Source organism: Chamaea fasciata, unplaced genomic scaffold (genome assembly GCF_029207755.1).
Source record: "Chamaea fasciata isolate MVZ Bird 193981 ecotype frontalis unplaced genomic scaffold, bChaFas1.0.hap1 SCAF_20, whole genome shotgun sequence".
Taxonomy (NCBI): Eukaryota; Metazoa; Chordata; class Aves; order Passeriformes; family Sylviidae; genus Chamaea; species Chamaea fasciata.
In genome coordinates, this window is record NW_027094105.1 from 2,986,173 (window position 1) to 3,009,189 (window position 23,017).

The 23,017-nt window shown below is 44.9% G+C and overlaps 1 long non-coding RNA gene across 1 annotated transcript; it reads right to left on the reverse strand.

Annotated features, from left to right (window-relative positions):
• Positions 1–15,958: 15,958 nt before the first annotated feature.
• LOC136299642 (uncharacterized) lies at positions 15,959–20,887 on the reverse strand. The gene is made up of 4 exons (XR_010723544.1): positions 20,816–20,887; positions 20,185–20,281; positions 17,433–17,561; positions 15,959–16,210 (listed from the first exon to the last, which is right to left on the reverse strand). It is a non-coding gene; the product is annotated as an uncharacterized lncRNA (long non-coding RNA).
• Positions 20,888–23,017: the final 2,130 nt, after the last annotated feature.

Consider the following 23,017-nt stretch of genomic DNA (forward strand, 5'->3'; position numbering starts at 1 on the left):
CTGACACTAAAGCTGATTTTACACTGATTTGACACAAATCTGAACCTGGGATTGCTCTGATTCAGATGGGAGCTCAGGGTTGTTGTAGGTACAACAACTGCTAAATGAACTCTTTAGCTGACAAGCACTGGAATGTTAATTTAAAGACAAAATGAAGTTTTAGGAACACATCTTCATAGAATCATGGAATGGTTTGGGCTGGAAAGGGCCTTAAATGTTGTCCAGTGCCATGGGCAGGGACACTTTCAACTATCCCAGGTTGCTCCAAACACCATTCAGCCTGGCTTGGGACACTTCCAGGGATGGGGCCAACTCTCTTGGTCCCTCTGAGGAAAACACAACCTTATCCTAAAATTAAGTCCGCAATATTACAGATATTCAATGGGCAAGCCACTGCAGATGCTAAGCCAGCAATTCTCCTGTGCTGGAAAAACTTAGGATTGTCACTCCAGGGAAAGTGAGCTCACCACACAGTTTAAGTTTAAACTTAATTAAACAACTTGTTGCTGCTTAAGGTGATTATGTCCAGTGAACTGTCAGGGTTTGATGTCTCAGGGCAAGGTGGATAAAGAGCTCCTTGGAAAATTAAACTTTGCCTACCTGACACAGTTAAGGTGACACAGCCCCCCTGTGCATCAATGAATTAACCCTTTCCTTCCCCATGGGAGAGGCATAGGAACTGTCAGCTCCCTGCTGATACCAAGAAAACATAATCATAATTCAAGTTTCTCTTTATAACAGCGATTTTACATGGAAAGTTTTGCTTTTCTCTGGTTGTGTCTGCAGGAATTAGGAATCTACTGCTACTTAAGTCCTCCTCTGATAGAGTGATGTTATATATGGCAAAAAGGTGTTAATTATTTGCAAGAAGCACTGAATGGATTGAAATAAGCAGGTAAAGAACTGCTGGAGTCATTCCCCTCTCTGATCACAACTGATCCATTCTTGCTTTCTCCACTGAATTCTTCAGCAGCACTGCTAAGACTTCCCCCAAAAGCAACAACCTGCGCTGAAACAGTTCTTAATCAACTTTTCACCATCCAAAACAGCAAATTCAGCCTCTAAATACCTCCAGGGCCCTGGGGTGGCATTCAGAGATGTGCCCAGAACACCTTCTTCAACTGAGACCACTCTTACCTGTGAGTTTTTATGGGTCAAGTCACAGCTCTGGGTAGAAAAACTTGCTCATTTATTCATCTTGAGCATTGTGATCTTACAGGCTCTAAGTATGTTCCTCGTTAGAAGTGACATTTGAATTTCAGGGGGTGGTGGATGATGCAGCTGCTTTGTTTTCTGCTCTATTTTTATAGCCATTTCCACAGAGCTGTTTTTAAAGCTATTTTAAAATGTTTTATGTGTTTAAGCAGGACAGGATGCGTAGTAAAATTTATGAATGCAAATGAATATATAATTTCATCTTCTGAAAGAAAGTCACATATCCCTATCCACTGCTCACCCTAAGCACAAATATAATTTATTAACCAAGAACAGAGGCAAAAGAACCCAACAGAATCTACCTGGCTGCATTATGGAGTAAATGATTGCTCCTCAACACCCTGCACGCAGGATGAGCTTTCCCTCCTCCTGGCACACCTCAAAGAAAGCTTTTTATCACGAGACAGAATGTCAAAGGGTTCCAAGTGATTAAAGACAAGAACAAATCACAATCCTTCCTCCTTCCCCCCACCAAAAAGATTAATGTAAAGCACCTTGGGATTTGTCTGCATAGAAAGCTTGGTACAAAATAATTGTTGTAAAAATGCCTGACAGCGTTTGTCAGATGCTGTCCTTTGAATAGGTGACATCTCTATTAAACCCCCTCTCCATCAGGATTCCATTCAGCTGCAGTAAATGGGAAGTGTCAGGCAGTCACAATATATTCCCAGCTGATGCAACTGAAAAAGGAATCAAATGCAAATTCCAGCAGGCTGATTCCAGCAGGCTTCAGATGCACTTTTAAAACACTTTCCTCAGAGCCTGGTTTTTTATTTGCTGACAGATGCTTTCATAGACCTGCTAAGTTCTGAAGCTGGCAAGGAGTAATCACCCAGGCAGAGGCTGCACGGGCAGAATAAGCAGCAGTGAATAAAACTCTGTGTTTTGAATGAAACTTGAGCACTTCTGCCAATATCAACAGGTACCACAGCATTGTTTCCTGGAGATTCATCTGCTTGTGTAAGCTGTCCCAGTTCTCCCTGGCAGGAACGGGAAAGCTGCTTTCAAATTTCACCTACATCAGCACCAATAAGGAGCAACACCACAAAAACAGAATTAGTTCCAGTTTATATCAAGATTACGGAGGTTGAAGCCCTTGAAATTTCAATTTTCCAGTCAGTGAAATGAAGACAGCAAGTAATCCTTGCCTACCTTAGGAGGGATTTGGGCTGACACATTAACATTTGCTCAGCATTCACAAACTTCCAGCTCAAATAATTCACATATTCTAAATTTGGTTCGAGTTCATCCTGTGCCTAATGCCAGTGATTTCAATCCCCTCGCACCAGAAGATGTTTGGTCAGCTTTTTTCCCTGCCTGGAACACACAATTTTCTGCTGCTGTGGCCAAATCCAACACAGCCAGCTCCCATGGCACCTGGCCAGACTCTGGGCTTCTTACCTGGCAGCAAACGCCCAGTGCCAGCTCAGCTGCCTGAGTGCATCTCCCTACACGCAAAACAAGAAACCACAAGGAACTCGAGCTAAGTTTCATTTCCCTTCCCACTTTCCAGCCCATAGGAGTGAAGGATTTTTTTGCTTCAGGCTTTTTAATTGAAGTTTCCCTTCTGCAACTGCACAGGGTTTGCCCTGGAGCCTGCCGGGCAGCTGGAGAGCCAGGAGCTGGAGGTTCCTGGAATACAGGGATGGGTCAGGCTGGACAGGGGGAGCAGGATGGCTGTTGGTGAGGCTGGGATCAAAGCAGACACACAAAGGTTGGGCTGCATTTTCCTCTTCCATGTGCAGGATCACCAGGAGTGCAGGAAGGAGCACTAATGTCGCTGTAGGACACAAAAGAAAGACTTCAAATATTTCAGAAGGCAAAGAGCACAGAAAAAAGGGCTTTATTGTCTAATTCTTACTACCTTTTATAAGGTGTTCCCATACAGACTTACCATGGTTGGTGGATAGGAACGACACCTCTCTAATCCCACTGGTTAAACCAGAGAAACAGCAAAACACCACCTGGAGAAGGATTGCTTTGAGAAAGGACAGTTGTTCTCCAAGACTGTTTTGAGAAGAAGCTTTCTTGAGAATTTTTTTCCTTGGGAAAAAGTCAGCAGCTGCCAGCAGGCTAAAATCTCTCAGACCCAGAAATATCAGGCCCACACAGGAATCCAGAAGTCAGCATTCAGTTTAAGAAACCAAAGTCACACAGGGATTTTAAGTCACAAAACCATATTAAAAATGTAATTTTCTTTGTAAAAAATGTAATATTGAATTACCGCCATTGGCTGTTGTTGAAATCCCCCATCAGTGCCTCAGTTTACCTCCTCAAAATTCACCATGGGCTTTAGCTTTTCCTGCACTTCTGTGCTGGACCAGGAGCACCCAGAGATGTCCCTGAGCTGTTCCCTGCCTGTGCACTGGCTGTGTGTGGGGAGATCCCAGTTCTGCACGACATAGTCACAGAATCCTGGGATGGGACAGGCTGGAAGGGACCACAGGAGGACATTTGGTCCCACATTCCTGCCCCAGCATGGTCATCCCAGAGCACTTGGCATGGGATTGTGTCCAGATTGTTCTAGAATAGGTTTGAAGAAGCTCCAATAACACAGAAGTGTTGATGGAAATAGAGTCTCCCTCCTGAGCTGGTTGCCAGATGCATCAAACAGCCACATTTAATTTATTTTGCCACCAAATGGCAAAACAAGCCCATTACAATTTTTCTAGCTGAATTTCATGGAGAAAGTGACATGTGTTGGGGATTAAAATGAATGAAAGGGAACCAAAACCTCATAATTTTGGAACATCATGTCCTGGAACACAAGAGAAAATTTGGACCTAAAAATCAAGATTCATTTTCACAGCAAGTATTTCCCTTTTGCTGCCAAAGAAGACAAAGAAAAAAATCAGAGAGTTAATGAAAAATAAGCCAAACCCCACAACTTCAGAAGAAGACAGGGACATGGATGATACCTGAAAGTGAATTATAACCTTTTGGCTGTGTTGTTTTCCAAAAGAGGCCACACACGAAGCAGCCACATAAAAGCTGGGACTGCAGTGCTGAAGGAAATGACTGCATTGGAAGACTGAGGCATGGAGAAGGGCTGGAACTTCTTACTGAGACAAAAATACTCTGCAGCTGGGCCTGGTGAACCCCAAAATGTGGTAATAGATGGAATTCTATGTAGTACCAGGCCACTGATAAATTGGGAGGCACATGAATGCAGAATTTGCATATTGAACAACAGAATTATGACAAATTCTGATTATCGGACACTCCTTGTTTAATGGCAGGCTCTGACTGGTTCCTCAGGCTTCATTTCAGCCCAGCTGGTCACAATTTACCCAAAGCCACTGAGCAGTAGGATTTTACCACTAAATACTGCAAGGATTTATCTTCAGAGCAAGCTGAAATCCTTCCACTCCCAACCAAAACATTTTACATTTCCCAGTCATTTTTTCCATAGATAAGTCCTTGATTTTTCCCATTCAGAGGAAGAGCTTCAAACAAAGGGCTGGACTGACAGATACAGAGAATATTCAGAACTATAATGAGGAGCTTTGCCATAGGGCCGGTAATTTTTAAACAAGGAACTTAAATTTCTCATGGGTCAATTCAGGAATTAGTCATGAACAACCCCACAGTACTCCACAGCTGTCAGCACCACGGCTCCTTGAAACAGCTAAATGGAGATGAGGTTATTTTCACAGAAGAAAAGCTCTGCAGGTCATTCCATCTGTACATGAACCTTTTTACTTCATGAACTACCCCTGCAGGTGAACTCTTTTCCAATAAGATTTGACACCTTGAGGAATGTCCATTCTTCTACCTATATCCCTTCCCCCTAAATCATAGAATCCTTTAGGTTGGAAAAGACATTTAAAATGGAGTTCAGCTGTTAACCCAGCACTGCCATGTTCACCATTAAACCATAGGTCCGAGTGCCACAACCATGTGGTTTTTTTAAACTTTTCCAGGGATGATGAGTCCACCACTTCCCTGGGCAGCCTGTTACAACACCTGACCACTCTTTCAGCGAAGAAGGTTTTCCTTATATCCAACCTCAATCTCTCCCGGTGCAACTTGAGGCCATTGCCCCTCATCCTGTCACTTGACCCGGGGGAAAACCTGGGCACCAACCTCACCGCACCTTCCAGCTGCCCTCTGAGGGAATTACCAATCCACAGTTCCAACCTTCAGCGCAAAATTGCTGCCGGGTGCAGGAGGAAAAATGAGACCTTGGGTTCGCCAGACAACGTAAATCATCCATAAATCTCGTCAAGAGAGTAGGAAACGGGGCCCGCATTGCGGGAAGGGCCGAGCCGGAGCTGCGGACGGGACGGGCGGAGGTGGCGATGGCCCCGAGCGCTGTCCGCGGTGCTGAAACACCGACAGCACACCCAGGGCGCGGGGGCCTCATTTATCTTCATCACTCTGCGTTAATCTTCATCGATTTTCATTAATCTTCATCAATCTTCATCAGTCTTCATCAGTCATCGTTAATCTTCGTCAGTCTTTATTAATCTTCGTTAATGAACATGCGCCTGCACCCCCCGTGACACAGAGTTGTGTGTCCAGTCTACTCCAGTTTCAAATCAGCTGCATCCCAATATTTGCCCATCAAGAAACTGCTGAGTTGAGACCAAATCCACCTTTCCCCCTCTGATATCTGGAAAGGGATTCCTGGGACTCATCAGCAAAAGTAAAACTGAACTTCGGAGCTCCATCCATGCCCCAAACTGACCTAGGGCACCTAAAACTCCCGTTTCCCCCCAGGCCTGCAGAGGTTGTGAGGGCAGGGAGTCACTCACAGCATCAGAATGTTCTTTCAGTGTCAAATTTCTCTGTGTCAGCCTTAACATGTGCCACTTGAGATGACGCCTCAAGGGCCATAGGAGCATCAGTAATAAATGAAATTGTCTGATGCATCTTCAGCACAAGGAAAGCAGAAATCAAACCAATCCAGTTTTCAACTACTGTTCACATCATCACAGTAGAAGTAGTTATGGAAACACTCCCAATCTACCAGAGGTCTTAATGAATCTAATCACAAACGTCAATATTTAACTGAAAACAAGGAATTTTATTAATTGGCTTAAAAACCTAAATTGTTTCCATTCCATGTTGGGAGACATTTTTAATGTTTTGCTCTACAGCTGAAACATCTGTTGGGCTAAAGATGAGCAAAACCCCCAAATCCAGGATGGAAAAGCAGCTCAGGCAGATACACAAGGCAGCTTTAATGTGTGCTTCTGTTCACTCCAGTGGAAGCACCGGGAGGCTGACCAAGCACAACCACTTTGACACTGCAGCAACTGTGGCTTGAGAAAAAGATTCATTAAAACCATTCATGGAAAATTCACATCTGCTCCCAGCGATAAAAATAGAAGGGAGAGAAACAGCTTGTTCCTAATCCTTTCCCTGTTTGCCAGCCAAACCCTGTGTAGTCCAAATAATTTTTCTGAACTCTGCCTTTAAGCTGAGTTTTATATATTCTTATATCACAACTGCTAAGAGTCTGTTTTCAATGTGATTTAAATTAACAGCTGAGTAGATCCACAGGCTGCACACGCTGCTGAGGGGTTTCTCTTTAACCATAACATCATCACACAGTGCCAGCAGCTGAGCAGAACAGGATCCCCTTGTCTTTTTTTTTTCCTGTTCCTCGATGTTCCTTGGCACCACTTAAGGGGCTTTAAACACAAGAAGTAGATCTTGAAAGACAGAAACTCCTTCAGAGACTTGCACCACTGAAATCAGAATCTCTGATGAAACAAAATAATGGTTCTAATGAGTTTTTCCTTACCAAAGAAAACAGAGCTCCTGCTGTGGTAACCACATGCTAATGGCTGGGATGAAGACATCTGTATCTGACAGGTTACATTTGCACCTAATTTCATTAAATTCTCTTTCTCCAGCCCTTTTACCCTCTCATTACTGTACCACCTGAACATGTGTCTCTGCAGAAATAAACCTTGCAATGCCATGAAAAAAAAAAAAAAAAAGGCAATAGCAAAATATCTAAAATATCTCAGCATCATACAGAGCTCGCCTGGAGGGTTTCAATGAAAAAAAAAATGCTGTATGAAATGACATTGAAACTGATTCTTCTCTCTTCTCCAAGAATACACCTTTGGGAAAAAAACAAAGGTTTCTCAGTAAAAAAACAAAACCAGAAACAAACAAACAAACAAAAAAGAACACCAAAGGTTTCTCTGGTGTAAGGCTATTTCTAGCCACATATATACAGATACACATCAGGAGAGACTGGAATTGATCATGTCACCTGTTTGACATGTCATGGATGTGGCACATTTGAAAATCTGTTGATAGATTTTTTCTTTTACTTGAACATTACAATGAGGATCAGAGTCCCAGAGATGAGGAAACCAGTTTGATTATCAGTTCTGAAGACCTGCTATATCCCAGACAGTCCCACACACTTGGAGTGGTTGAGAATTCTTACAGTAAAAGAAAAGGAGTTATACAGTGTTAAACAAGAATTTCTGTCCAGGTTCAGAGGTCATAACTGTGGGTGCTGTGAAGAAGCAAAGCCTCACTCAAATTCTATATTTTCAGATTTTTTTGTCTTTACTTTCGTTCATAAGAGTCATTGTAGATGCCTCTCTCCACACCACCTAAATACCTGAATATTTCCAAACCCTGTTTCACCAGTTAGGTTTTTAACACCTCTCATCTGTGTCTCTAAACACAGATACTTGTTTAATTTCTCTAATTAGCCCCTTCCTCCTGCTGCTGATTCATTTTCCACAATAATTACTCACCAGATAATCGGGCAGACAAACTCCAGAGTCTATCCTGGGTGTGCTGCCTCACAGCAAGAGGGGAGCTGGGAAGCCAACAACAATAATTGTTTTTCCACAGGCAAGATACCAAGTGGAAGCCAAGGCAGTTATCTTCTGATAAACAGCAGCTTCTCACCCAGAAGTGAGGAGTTTTATGGGGCTTTATCTACACCACTGAAATCGCTGCATTTACTTCATCCCAAATTAGTTTTGACTGGGAAAATGAACCCTTTCGAGATAACGTTTGTGGTTGTAACCACCCAATCTCCAGGACCTCACACACACAAAGTATTTGTGGTTTCTTTCAGTGTCCTCCTGACTTGGGCACTGCTTGTGCTGCCCAGGCAGCAAAGCTGCATTTCCCAAAAGGGTCTAAAAATGTCAAAAACAGGGGTCAACTTATATTGCTCTTTACAGGCCTTCAGGGCTTGAGGACATCTCTAGCAGTAGCATAAATAACTTTGTGGTAGAAAAAAACCCCACTGTAAATAGATATTCCTGTGGGGCTTTTAAAATTTGCCTTCTCTGTTTTAGGGCGTGGGGGAGTGTTTGCTTTTTTCTGTTGTTGTTTTTCCCTGGAGATGAAATCCTGTGGCATCCAGGGCAAAACCCCACAGCATCAAACTCCAGCCTAAGAACTCCCAGTGAAGATTTCCCTCGGAAACTGCACATTTATATTTATTATACAACAACAGCTTCTGACTGAACTATGCAGGACTCAAAATAGCTGATCCCTGTCCCCTGTAAAAATAAATAAATGGCTTTTTATGAGCTCTTCTCCCCATCTCATATGTTCCTCCCAAAATTCTACTTTTATCTCTCTGTCTCCAGCTGCATTAAGACCTTTCTCTGTGTCCAAACATTGGGCTTGATTTTTCTAAACCCAACAGCTGCTTCAAAACCAGGCGAGGTTGAATTCAACGATGTTGGAGATCTCTTCCAACCTTAACAATTCCAGGATTTTCTGGAGAGCCACAGCTCCCAGAAGCCAGTTAATGATGACTAATTAAAGATCCATTATGGTGACCAAACTTGATGGCCTTGATGTATTGACTTAAGCCACTAAATTAGACAGGAGGGAAAAAAGAGCTACGAACAGTCATGGGTGTAAATAATTACTAGAAATTAGGAATGCAGGCCTTTCAGCCACACTGGAAACTCTGTGGAATAAGAAAACTTGTTCATTTGGCACAATGGCATTTTATACTCATTAAAAAAAGAATAATCCTTAATTTACCTACAAAAGGAATAAAAAAATCCCACAAGAGCAATGCCAAAACAAACAAACAAAACCCCCTATAAACAAATCTTCGCTGCCTGGGAAAAAATATTGAAGTGTTACAAAATATTTTGCAGTTGGTCCTTGTGCCAGTGCTCTGAGGGGCTGCAGAACACATTTTCCAGTTTGTCAGGGCAGTAAAAGCACACAGCCTGAGGTTACAGAAGTCAAGTTTTGGAGCTGCTGGTGGCATTATGTGATAAGACATCAATGCAGTTGGGAGGGAGGGACAGACTCAGGGACATTATTAGAACTGCACACGTTTACAGAAACCAAAGACCCTGAAAATTCATCAACTTCACTCAAGTTGTTTCAAATTTCTACCTCCAAACCACTTTTGTCTTTCAGAGGTTCCAGCATTTCTTTTATCTTGAGAATGGCAGCTGTGTGGAGGTCACTCTTCAGCTGTTTCTTTTTTGATCCACAACAGCTGAGTGACCCTGATTGTTCCATCTCCTTTTGCTCCAGTGGAACGGCTCTGGGCATATTTTCATGGCTCCAAATAGCAAAAAAGCTTTATCTCAGATATAATTACATTCAATTCTAAGGAAAACTGCCTCTTTCTGAAAAAAAAAAAAAAATCAAAATCAACAGGACACACATCAGGAATTAGAATTATGAAAATGCCTTTAAACTCCTGCTATTTTGAGTTATTAGTTATTAAAGGAAATTTATATTGCCAGCTATAAAAGAAGTCCCATGTGGTTTTGCATGAGTTGACTCTGAGAAATGGAATAGAGAGCTCAGAAATCCTGATGTTGCAGGGCTGTGGACTGGAGCACGGCTGAGCTCCCCCAGTTTGGGTTTAAATTGCTGAATTTGTTACCTCTGCATTCCACACCACTGTGTGCTCCTGTGACAGAAGGGTTCTCAGCTGTATTTCTGTTTCCACAGGAGAATCTCTGCTTTCCACACGATTTCTAAGGAAAAACTATCTCCAAACTGCTTCTATAAAGCAGGAAGGAAAAGTTACACGGGAGTTCTAAATATCTAAAATCTTCAGAGTGACTGGGTAATGTATTTCTAGTGTCTCACTACATGATAACCACCAAACTGGGCCATCACCTGCCCTATTAAAATTTAACACTGACTCTGAAGATAAAGTACACAGGAGTTGAAGAAATTTATCTGTTTTCAAGGTGAAATTCTAGCCCAAAGTCACAAACAGAAAAATTCCGACTAGAGTTCAATGGAATTTCCTCCTTTTAATCTCCACACCTTACAGATATGTGAAGGATTTCTTTCCAGCAATTCCACATGATTCAATGTCATCCTCTCTGCAGAGGAGAGAAGCCCTTGGAGCATTGGTAGGATTTACAAAGTGAATATACTTTTCTCCTGCATTCATGATGGTATACAATGTTTAAAAGTCCTCACCACAAGCTTTTAAAACTTTTAAACCCAGAGACATCAGACATCAACCAGTGGGCATCAGTTTTTCAGGGGGGTCAGTAGAGAATACCCTCCTCTGAAGTGTTTTAGATGGAACAGGGAGCACTGAGCTGACTGAGGAGAGTTTTGTGTGTCGGAAACACCCTCCAACTAAACAGACTCCCTGTGACCTTGTCATTTATGCAGCAAGAAACAAGAGGAGGGAATGACAACCAAGCCAGGGAGGCTCTCTCCTGAAAGACTGAGCACATCCAAAGCAGCAGAAGACCAGCCCTGGTCTAGCAAAACCAAAGCCTGTAACTAACACTAGTATTGGCTTTGATCTCAGATTGTCATGATCTGTTTTGGAATTCAGTTTTTAAATGCAGCTTCTGATTTATGTCGAAGAGCGAGATAGTTTTAAACCCCTGAAACATCAATTCTATCTGAATCTTAGGTTTCTTTATTCAAATGAACCTTATGCTTGCTAAAACATGCTTTTCCAACATCTAAGAGGTTCCTAAAGGTAGTTTAAACATAAAAATAGGAGGGTATAAATTTCTAGGTAGAACAAACAAGGAGGACTTTTATTTTAGTTGGGTGTTTTTTTTTGTTGTGTTGGTTTGTTGTTGTTGTTGTTTTTTGGGGGTTTTTTTGCTGGTGTTGTGTTTTAAAAACTTCAGTCTGCAGCCACGGTGGGTTGGTTGATGATTTGCATAAAAAGCAGAGCCAAAATTTTAGGAGAGGAAATAGATGGAATCAGTTTGTTCAATATCTACCAATGTCTCAGAACAGATCATTTTACTGTAATAACATCTGGTGCGTCTGATATTAGGAACTTCTAACGTGAGTCCAACTGTTTTAGAGGAATTGTAATCTTAAGGGGAGACAGTGGCCATTAATGCACTCATACAAATCATGAGTTTCTGAAAAGAAGCAGTCTGTGGTATTACTGTAACTAGTAATAATATTCCTGATATATAATGCAGTTAACGTTGAAATGAATCACAGTAATTAATTTGACTTTAAGTATGTATTAGCAGAGGCATGGGGAAATCTGGCCTCCAGTTTTCATCCTGGCTAGGGAGATGTAGAAGCTCCAAAGCCAAGGTGAAAGTCCACTGCAATAAACTAAACCACTGGGTCTGGGATTTTTAACTACATGGAAGTCGAGACATGGTGGAATCCAGCTGGAGCCACTCCAGGCTCTGCTCCATCACTCCGCTCTAATCAGAACCAGCCCAGGGAGAACCTGACTGCACAGCGCTGACTCACGCCCCTGGCACGTGCAAAATAAACAAAAAAGTGGCAAATTATTAATTTAGGAGACAAGCCTTAGCTGGAGGTGATACCTTAACAAACACAGGGCGATTCCAGGGGGGTGTCTCTGTGTAAATGCCCCGTTGCTAAGGGAAGGACATGCTGTGAATGCAGCAGGGAAAGCTCCAGGGCTCAGCACACCTATTCCTTCCCCTCCCTCTGCCTTCCTGCTAATTGTCTGGCTATGTGTGGCTGAGGCAAGAGCCTGTCACAGTTTCCCATGCCAGAAGCCAAGCTCAGCAGCAACACATACGAAATATTTGGGATATTGCAGCAAAACTCTTGCCAGCAAAGACACAAAAATTCCAAACCTGAAAGAAATGTTTGGACACGGAACTCACCGACCAAACATCAGAAGAGCTTTCTACTAATGATGTGTTTGTTCTTCTCATCAGTCATAATGTCCAGAGGGAACTGGACAAGTTCAAGAAGTGGCCCATAGGAACCTCAGGATGTTTCACCTGCTGGAGCTGCCCCTGGGTCGGGACAAGCCCCAGGATCAATCCAGGCTGGGCTGAGCAGAGGGAGCAGCCCTGGGAGAGGGACCTGGGGCTGCTGGGGGTGAGAGCTGGACCTGCCCCAGCCCTGAACCCCCTGCCCTGGGCTGAGCCCCAGCCTGGGCAGCAGGGGAGGGGGATTGTGCCCCTGTGCCCCTGTGCCCAGCTCAGACCCCACCTGCAGAGCTGCCCCAGCCCTGGGCCAGCACAGGAGGGACCTGGAGCTGCTGGAGAGATCCAGAGGAGGCCCCAGGGGGATCAGAGGGATGGAGCAGCTCTGCTGGGAGGAAAGGCTGGGAGAGCTGGGAGTGTTCACCTGGAGAGGAGAAGCTTTGGGGTGAGCTCAGTGTGGCCTTGCAGGGCCTAGAGGGGCTACAGAAAAGCTGGGGAGAGAAGATTTACAGGGGTCTGGAGTGGCAGGACAAGGGGGAATGGCTTCAGACTGCCAGAGAGTAGGTTTAGATTGGATATAGGGAAGGAATTCCTGGGTGTGAGGGTGTTGAGGCCCTGGCACAGGGTGCCCAGAGAAGCTGTGGCTGCCCCTGGATCCCTGGAAGTGTCCAAGGCCAGACTGGAGCACCCTGGGACAGTGGAAGGTATCCCTGCCCAAGGCAATGAGATGAGCTGTAAAGTCCTTTCCAGCCCATGCCACTCCATGTTTTATGATGTTCCCTGCAGTGTGCTCACACCTGAAGCTGTGCAAATTCTCTTCAGAGCTTTTGTACCCACAGCAGCACCTGCAGCACTGCCATTGCTCAGGTTCTACTGACAAGTGATCTTCAAAACTGGCTGTCCTGAGCTGGCCCTGGGTTGGTATCTGAAAGCAAAGAGATGAACCTAAAAATCAAAACAGCTCCCTGATGGAAATGGAAATGGAACAGCTTGGCACAGAATTCATCCATTCTCTCTACCTCCAGCAGTGACTTTTGTAGTAAATGAATCACATCTCAGCAGAGGCAGATCCAAACTGAAGTTTGAGCTCATCTCTTTTTCCCACAAGCCTCCCTACTGCTGGAAAACTGTATTTCCCCACACACCTACGTGCTGTTCCAGCATGTCCAGTAAGTCAGATTTCCACAGCAGCACATGTTCTTCCTGAGTGTCCTGATGTTCCAGTGCGCCCTTGGCCGGCCCTGCAGGGGACACTGCTCACAGATGTGTGGGAGTTGTGTGTTTACCTCCAGTGGACATGGCCAGACAGACAAAGCACACACATAAACACAAGCATATGCTAATTTGGGGTTGTACACTCTCAAATATCTGCACTTGGAAGAAGGGGAAGTCACTTGGGGAAGCTCCCTCCCGAAAGGAGGGAACCTGGCTGAAAAATCATGAGCCTGGAAAGAAAAGTAGATTCTCACCCTCTCACCTAATTATAGGAAGCCAGATTCAAAACTTCAGAGAAGGAAGGCAAGTTTCCAAAATCAGGGGACTTCAAACCGAGGATTTCAGCTGGCAGTGCTGGGAGTGACTCTGGTATTTCCTGTCACTGCTGATTTCTGCCCCTACCAGAGCTGGCTGACATGGAAACCCCGAAAGCAGGATGGATCCTGTTGCTGGGGCACACACACGTGTAGCTACACACACTCAGGTCCTGTGAAGCCCTCACTTGTCTGGCAGGCTGGAAATGATGGGACAATGGGGGAATCTTCCCAGATGAGTCACTGCAGGCACTGCTTGGAACCTTCCAGGGCGGTCTGGGTGCTCTTCTGGCTTTTAATGCATTCCAGCAAAGACTGGAGGGCTTGGTGTAATCTTAATGAGATTCTTTCCCTTGGCTGCCTTCCACCTTTGTGAGGTAAAGACTGAGGTTTGCAAGACCAGCAAGGCAAGAGGGATCAGTGAAGCTATTCTCAGTAACTCCCTAACCTCCTCCATTTCTTCTCCTCTTGGCTCTCAGCACTTCTTTTCCCCCCACCATTCCTCAAAATGCACTTTAATTACTCCATCATTGCTAAGCAGACCCACGAAATCCCTGTTGACTGATCTTCCACAATAAAACCCAAACACACACATGTATAAATACACACACACTCTATAACAGCCCCTTCAGACCTAGAGCTTGCAGTGATTCAAGACTTTCTAAATATAGCCCCGGCTGTAGCTGGAAACCCCAGGGGTTTTATATTTTTCCAATCTGGGAAACAAAGCTTTCATCAGTCTGAAATGCAGCTCCAATAAAACCAGGGAGTGCCTTTCCCTTGACCCAGGTGGTGATGAGCAGGGAAGGGTCAGCACAGGCACCTCTGGATGGGACCTGGGGAGCTCCACAGCTTTGGTGGGAGCCTGCAGAGCTCCTGAGCTTGCTGAGGACAGTGTGACATGAAGATGCTGCTCTACTGTGACAGCAGAGACATCCCAATCTCTGTCCTTGGAAGGGAAGACACTTCCTTGGAGGAGGGATTGCACAAAGGATGAGCAAAATAACAGTGGTGAACCCACCAGAGCCCAGCCTGCCAGTGCTGCCAGAACATATAAAGGCAGAGTAATTAACAGCAATTATTCTTGAGAATCATAATGAGCAGGAGCTTGGCTGATCTGGCTTAGCTTAATTTAAAACTCCTGAGCTGCCTTTAGTAGGAGACTCAAGTCTCTGGTACGTTCTGCCCATCTTGTCCAGGCCCTGAAGAAATCTGCACCAAGACTCTTTCATTCCACATTCTCAAAAATCCTCCCAAAGATGGAGATTATCACGTGGGGTTGGTTGTTAACAAGAAAAGTAGGAAGTGTAAATGATTGGGCTGCTCCTCTTCACCACCTCTTATCAACTTTTGTAAGTGCATCCAACTGGTTCATGGATCTGTGCTGGGGAAGAGCTGCCAAGGGACAGAAAGGACCATTAGGCTACTGAAGACACAGAAGCTGTTAAATGGAATCATGAGGATGGGCTGTCAAAGAAAAATTGGGCTCTCAGGATAAGGACAGTGCCCAGAAAGTTAATGCTGAGTGACACTTCAACCTTCTGAAAACACCCTGTAATTTAAATTAATGACACGGTTTCTCATCTTGCTAAATCTAAAGGGTCACACAGAACTGATTTTGTACACTGAACTAAAACAGGGGACATGTGCAGACCTAAAATCCTCCTCTGAAACAAAGCAAGAGAGACAATAGCCCTGCAAGCACTGAGGGCTGAGCAGCACCAGTGGAGGAGCAGCAGAGCAAATGCAGGGAGAGCAAGGAAGAGATGCCCTGAACCCTGCTCCTTCAAACAGGGGGTGAAAGCAAATCTCAGGCAGCAAAAGGCTTCTGCAGGAGCTTTGAGAGGCCTGACTTCAAAACCTGAGTCTAAGCAGCCCCACAGATCTCCCACCATGGAGCAAACCAGCCAAGGCCAGCAGTTCCTGTGCCTGCTGCAGCCTCCCACAGGCAGCACGTTCCCAGCTCCCATCCTGGCTCCTGGTCAGGCCCAAATGAGAGCAGGATGCATCCCCCTGCTGCTCCCAAGTGTTTTGTCTGTCTGCTCCTTAACTTCTCTGATGTAAACTCTCTATTTTCCCCCTCTTCAATGTTTAATTCCTGTCTCACCCTAATGACCAGCCCAGATGAGTGTTTGCTTTTGCTTTGATTTATTGCCAAGCTGTGTCTGAAAATGTAGAGGGGTGATGGAAATGTTTAAAAACATATTAAAAGCTATTAAAGCTCATTGCTTTCGCATGTTCCATGGGTTGTTTCCTTCTGTGAAATGAAGTTAACATTGTTTGAACACTGCTCCCCCTCATTCTGCCTCCTGCAGGTGTCCTTTGATGAGATCTTTGAGATCAAGCCCAGTTTGCCTAAAGAAAAAATAAAAAAAAAAGACACGCAAACTTCATTTTCCCTCCAAGATACAAGAACTTTATAGTGCGAAAAGGTGACTATTTTTACCCAGTTGGGGCTTTTATGCAGCAATTCCTGAACTCCAACTGATAAATATTCCTGCATCAGCCCCAGTTAGGGGACACTTGCACTCAGAATAGTTCTGAGACATCCCACCCCACAAATATCTCTATGTTGAAATGTCCAGGGCTCAGGAGGAGCTGCACATGTCCACAGAAGGCTGAACTCAATCTCAAAAATCTCTTCCAACCTGATGGATTCCGTGTTTCTGTCTCAAATCTTGGGCTTTTAGACATAAATTAAGATGCAGTGAGAGGATGATGCCAGATTTCTCACACGAGTAATGACCAGAGAAAACCTGCTTTGGAAGAGCGAATACCCAGAATTTTACAAAGCAAATCCCAGTTTCGTGTCGCTTTGTAGGAAGAGCAAAGAAAACTGGAGGGCTGTGGCATCACTCCATTGACTTCAGAAGTGTTTGATTTACAGCCAGTGTGGGTCAAGATAGAGGCAAGAACAAAAAGGTGAAGCTTTAGATGTAATAACAGAGCTGCTGTTATGAAGTGAGTGCACATGACAAAGGTTTAACCTGAAGTTTTATCTAAAAGAGTAAAACTACCCTGTACAGTCAACACTGCAGCCCCAGGACCAGCCTGAGCCTTTTGTACACCCTTAGAAAACCAGAAAAAAACCCCCTTTTTGTGTAGCCTTCTCTTTGAAGCACCATATTTGTATTTAAATAATGCAAACAGAGCAGAAAACACTCCCAAAATCCACTCTCCAGTGTGTACAGAGTGCAGCCACTGGGGAGAGGATGAAAGGGCAAACCATCCCCGAGTCATTTGTCATGGAAAGCAGTGACACAGCTTAAACACTGCAGGAGTGAAAGTGCTCCAACAAGAAGCTGTTGGAGTTGCTTTAGAGAACATGCTGTCCCTAAACATTCATTTTTCATCCCAAAAGGAAGAAAAAGGACAAAAATAAAGGCAGGCTAGGGTCCAGGATGTGCAGTCTGAGAAGACAACAGGCTGTGAGCACACGAGGCTGGTGGGGAATTGTCAGAACTTTCGTTCCTGTGGCACTGAGAGGGCAGGGACCGTTTGCATTTATCCTTCATCAGTGCGTAAAACACAGACATGGAATTCAGAGAGGGGGAATTCCCAAAGAGAAATTGCTTACCCTTCTTCAAGAGTTCTGGCCCTTGAAAATTTCCTTTCCTGGGAGTGGATGCCAAATCTTGGCTTGTTCCAGCCAGGTGGAACTGAAGGTCTGTCTGCCAGAGCTCTTCTTAGGACAAAGTGTCTGGGGCTGAAAGGATGGCAGAGCAGGAAAAACGGATCTCAGTGTTAATTCCCTAATGCCACCTGAGTCAGAGCAAGTTACAGGAGGGAAATGGTGGGGGAAAATTCCTGGAATTGACCCACACAAGAATTTCCAACAGATAATAGCAAAACCAGCCTGGTGTTATTCCCCTTTCTCCCCTCCACAATTGTAACCTGAGGTATTGAAACTGCTTTGAGGCAAATTTGGGTCCATCAATTCTATACATACACAAAACCCCACTCTCTTATTTCCTAGATTCATTTCCTAGATTCATTATATTTGGAAATATTCCTTAGAGTAGGCCTGACTTGAGTCCATCTCAGCTCCCGGGCAGTGCAGGGCACAGAGCCACATTTAAAAATGAGAGTTGCAGCAAGAAAAGAAACTGAGAGGAATGGAGAGCAAGAATCAAAGAATCACTGAGGCTGGGAAGGACCTTAAAGATCATCAAGTCCAACCACCATGTTCACCACTGAACTGTGTCCTCAAGCTCCACATCCACATTTTCTCAGTGCTTCCAGGGATGGTGGCTCCACCACTTCCCTGGGCAACCTGGGCCAATGCTTTGCAGCCCTTTCTGTGAAGAAAATTTCCCTAAAAAACAAAGCAATGTGTTACAAAATAATGCAAATTAATTATTGCCAGTGTGGTCAGCTCATTGGAGCAGGAGAATGGCCCAGTGATTATCACAACTTGTAGGAGCTCAGTGAAAAAAGCACAAGGACCTACCCAGATGCCTTGTTAGGCTGTGAGAGACACTGAGCAGCCTGAGGCAAGAAAAGTGCAAAGTGGGTCAAATCCACAAGGCCACTCAGCCTCTCCTGTGCCTTTGCAGTGCTGTTTCAGCACTTCCTCACGATATTTTTATCAGCTAGCCCTCCCTTCAGCCTCAGCAGCATGCACTAGTGGTAATAAACACCAATTGTCTTTGGAGAGCAGCACTTTCCTGGGACAAGCACATTGCTTAATTGGAATAACCTGAATATTCACCTCCTCAGCGAAACCACCGAGGCCAAAGCACCTCTGCCTTTGTGCCACTCACCACTGGGAGGCAAAAAGCAGCACTGAAAGGCAAATCCTTGCATAATGCTTCCATAAAACGCTCACAATTTCACAGTGCTACTGCTAAAACAAAGTTATAACGGTAAAACGTGTGGAAAAAAAGAGTCAAGGCAGCAATGATCTGTTATGTAAAAGCAGCAACAAGTGGAAAGTAGCCGGGGTACATCAGGACAAGCACTGAGCCACGTCCCTTGAAGCCACTACATGATGCAGCTTGAACACAGCCCAAGCTCTCTGTTCCCGTTGTCAGGGCAGCAGCTGTTTAGCAGCCCTAGGTATTTTTCCACAACAATTCAGAGGAGTAAGGAAATATCCAATCTCCTCGGAACAAATTCTTCACCTATTCCACTCAGTTTTGCAAAGAAATTCAGCACAGATACCTTCTTGTCATCCCCTGTCCCTCCCAAGCCTGGACACGCTCCAAATGAAAACTTGTGAACTGAATCCAGCTGGATTCTTCCTCAGCTCCTCCCTCTGGACTAAACCTGCTCTCCAAAAGCCTTGACTTTGCATCAGGGTCCTTCTAATTCCTGAGTGCCAGTACCTCAATGCAAAAGCTGCCAGGTGTTATATGGCTTTAACCTGCCACAAGAACTGAGAGTTAAATATTAAGGCAGGAAAAAAAAAAAAAAGAATGTTTAATAAAAGATGACATGATTTCTCAACAGAGGTGGTGAATGAATTTCAGCAGCCAAGTGGCAGGATCACTGCCTCAGTGCTCCAGGGGTGAGGTCAGCATCTCTCCCTCGATAAAGAGTCCCAAAAGGGTTTATGTTGGAAGAGACCTCAAAGGTCACCTCATTCCAACCCCCACAATGGGCAGGGATGCCTTCCACTAGACCAGGTTGCTCCAAACTCCATCCCTTGAACACTTCCTGGGATCGGGCATCCAAAAATTTTAGAGATTCAGAAAAAAAGTGCTTTAGGAAAAGAGGTGAGAAGATTCCATGCAGGAGGAGCAGGGAAATGCCCAGCCTGCACGTTCAGCATCTCTGAGCTCTTACAGCACCTCCCTGGAGCTGAAGCCTTCCTGCTGTCTTCCCTCTTTCTGCTGACTTCCTTCCCAGCTCAGGCATTTGCCTCTGAAAAGCCTGGACAAGAGCAGTGCAGAGTCATGAACAGAACAAATATGAGTCTGGCCAAACCAAGGACTAGTCCCTGGTTTGCAGGAGCAATTATGGTTTTCCTGAGGATTTGGTCAGTTTGGAAGGCCGCACTATGTATAAGTCCACCTCCTCAGGCTCTGCCAGCCAAATTATGCTCCTTAATCATCCCTGTGCTGTCCTTGGGCGGCTTTGGGAGCAGTTGTCTGGTGCCATGTCCCCTGCCAGCCATGACTAAATGACAACCTTCTCCCTGGCATTTCCATTCCAGCCCCAGTCAGCAGTTCCTGTGCCTGCCTGGCTGGCCAGGCTCCCGGCTGGCCAGTGCTGTGCACATCCTGCACGTCAGCTGGGCCCACAGCCCCCAGCCCACACATTCCCATGGTGCCCACAGCTGGAAAGCACATTCCCAGAGAAACCAGGAGGGCAGGAGAGCACTTCACCTCAGCCTCCAGGCTGGAGAGCAGCAGCAAAGTTGAATTATGATGGCAGAGTTTGTTCATTCCTGCATTGTTCTTTGATCTGGCCTCTTAAAAGCTCCTAATGAGAAAAAAAATGAAATTAAAAAAAGGAAAATTTTCTTGAGCCAAACTGAGAAGCTGTATAGATATGGCTGCCTAAAAGTGATTTCAGATAATGCAGTGATGTGGAGCTGTTCTGAGTGCCCAGGCTAACAAAGGAACCCTGCCTGTGCCCCCCAAGCACCCAGGGACACAGCACAGCTCTGCCACCTCACAGTGCTGCTGCAACGTGATTGTCACCAGCCCCAGAGCCCACAAAAGGCACCTCAGACTCAGATCACTGTTTCACTGTGACCGTCTGCACAGTTCCTGTAGGCGCTGCTCATTCTGAACTGCCAGCAGCAGGAAGGGACACCTGGCCTTGCCTCCTGCAGCTTTGTTAATCCTGGTTTTGTCACCATTTTTACAAGAGGCAGAAATTGTCAATAAAAGTCAGGTTGTTCCATGTTCCATCTGCTTCAGAACAGGAGGTGCCACACCTGAAGCCAGACCACTGTGTTTACAATTGTTCCATGTGCATTTATTAATTAGTTTGCAATTAGTATTCACCTACCTGATTACTTTTTTCCTTCTTTTTGTCCATGTGCACTTTCAGCTCTCACACATGATACTGCATTTCATTCACTCCAGGAGGGCAGTGGATTTGGCTTTCTCTTCTCAAAAACTCACTGCTTTATCCTTTTATTTATTGTGTACCTGCTCCAAGAGCAGACAGAATTCCAGTTCTCTGCTTAGAGACAGGGGCTGTCCTCTGTGGCCTGAACAGAAGCTTTGCACAACAAAGCAAAGCTGCTGAGACGGCTTCAAACTTGCTTGAAACCATCCCAGGTTCTCACACCACTCCTGCCTGCACGAGATCGGGGCAGTTCATGTGTTCTCGTGGGACAAAGTCACCTTGGGCAGGCAGAGCTGCACAGAATTCATGAAATTGCTGCAAACTTCTACCTGAGGCCTTTCCTTATTGATAGGTGCAAACACCTCCTTCAGCTCAGGGGAGACATTATCATAAAATAGAATCACAGGGGATTTAAAGCTGCAAAAGGCCACTAAGGATCCCTAAATTCCTGCTCCTCACAAGAATTTCTAAACTAAACCAGATCAACAAGAGCACTGAGCTCTGACAGAATTAGTCCTGCTGACACATGAAAGAAATCTTAGATTTGAGGGTAGATTTTAAGAACAATCCTTTTTTTGTTTGTTTTCTTTTTACTGCAGTTGACAAGAGAGATTTTTTGCTCAAGGATTGTGGTGAAGCATTTTAGACCCAGAGCACAGCAGGCAGGCAACTGTAGTACAGAAGTTGTGATTTCAAGAACAAACACTCCCAGAATTTGACAGAAACTTTGGGCACGGGTTTCAGGTATGAGTGACTGAAGCTCAAGTCCTGCTGCCAGTGAAACGATCTGGAGCTGCCTCAACCCTCAGGGGTGATGGTGTTTCACCTTCAGACCACGAACCTCAAGGCAGGATGGAAACAGGAACTGACTCCAATTTGGGAAGAGGACGTTCAACCACCTGAAGATTAAGATGGATTTGAACATTCCCCCTGTTCAGCACAAATGCGGCTGTTTGAGAAGTCCAGTCATGAAAGGAAATACAAAATTCAGCTCTCATCTGAAGCTCCTACTGAGCCTGTTCTTTCCAAGACCTACTTAGAAAAAATGTCTTTAAGCAACAGAGCAGTGATTCAACTCTAGTTAAAATAAATTGAAGTGTGACTTTCTGCACCGAGTTTACATTGGATTGGGCCCTAACCTGTACAGCAAAACCTCCACTTGCAGAATCACAGAATCACTGAGGTTGGAAAAGACCTCCAGGACCATCGAGTCCAACCTGTGCTCAATCCCCACCTTGTCCCCAGCCCAGGCGTGCCACCTTGGCCTTCTGTGGACACCTCCAGGGATGGGGACTCCAAATCTCCCCTGCCACGGCCTGACCACCCTTTCCATGAGGAAATTCATCCTGATGTCCACCCTGACCCTCCCCTGGCACAGTTTGAGGCCATTTCCTTCTGTCCCAGAGCTGGTGGCCTGGGAGAAGAGCCTGACCCACACTTTGAAAACTTCTCTCACTTTTTAGGAGAAAATTTTTAACTCCCACCTGTAGTAAGTTAAATCAGAGCTATTGAATAGATTTGTAGAAGAGCAGGGCTGAAGAACAACTCTATATTTGGAAAGCTCCCACAGTGCAGATAACTAATTTTTCCAAAATGAGAGGTGACTGGGCAGCCAGCAAGAACTTTTGAGAGATCTTTTGTGGAAGGGCAATCATTTATTTCTATTGTCACTCCAGAGCTCCAGGAGGAGCAGCAATCCCTAGGATTTATAACTGGCCATAAATACACTTAGAACCTAAAGCAGCCCAGAAGGATCACACCATGGTCTGAGACTTCCCAAAGCAAGCTCAGAAATCCACACAAAAGAAGCCCAAACATGCAACAGCTCAGACACTTGAAATTGCTTATTCTAACCTGCTGCCTCTGTGATAACATTCAACTACCCAAGAGTTTTATTTCAAAGCTTTTTGGAGGGGCTCTCTTCCCCCCATCTCTTTCAGTTGTGGTTTGTGGTGGTTTTTGTTTTGTTTTGTTTTGTTTTGTTTTTTTCCTTTGGATAACAGCCAATGTCTCAAGGACAGCACTAATGAAGCATTAACTCAAGTGAAAACAAATTGGCCCTGAACAAAGGCACCCTCACAAACTGCCTTCCCCAGCGAGAGCGAACGAGCCAAGGTTTCCTATTTCCTCAGTGACTTC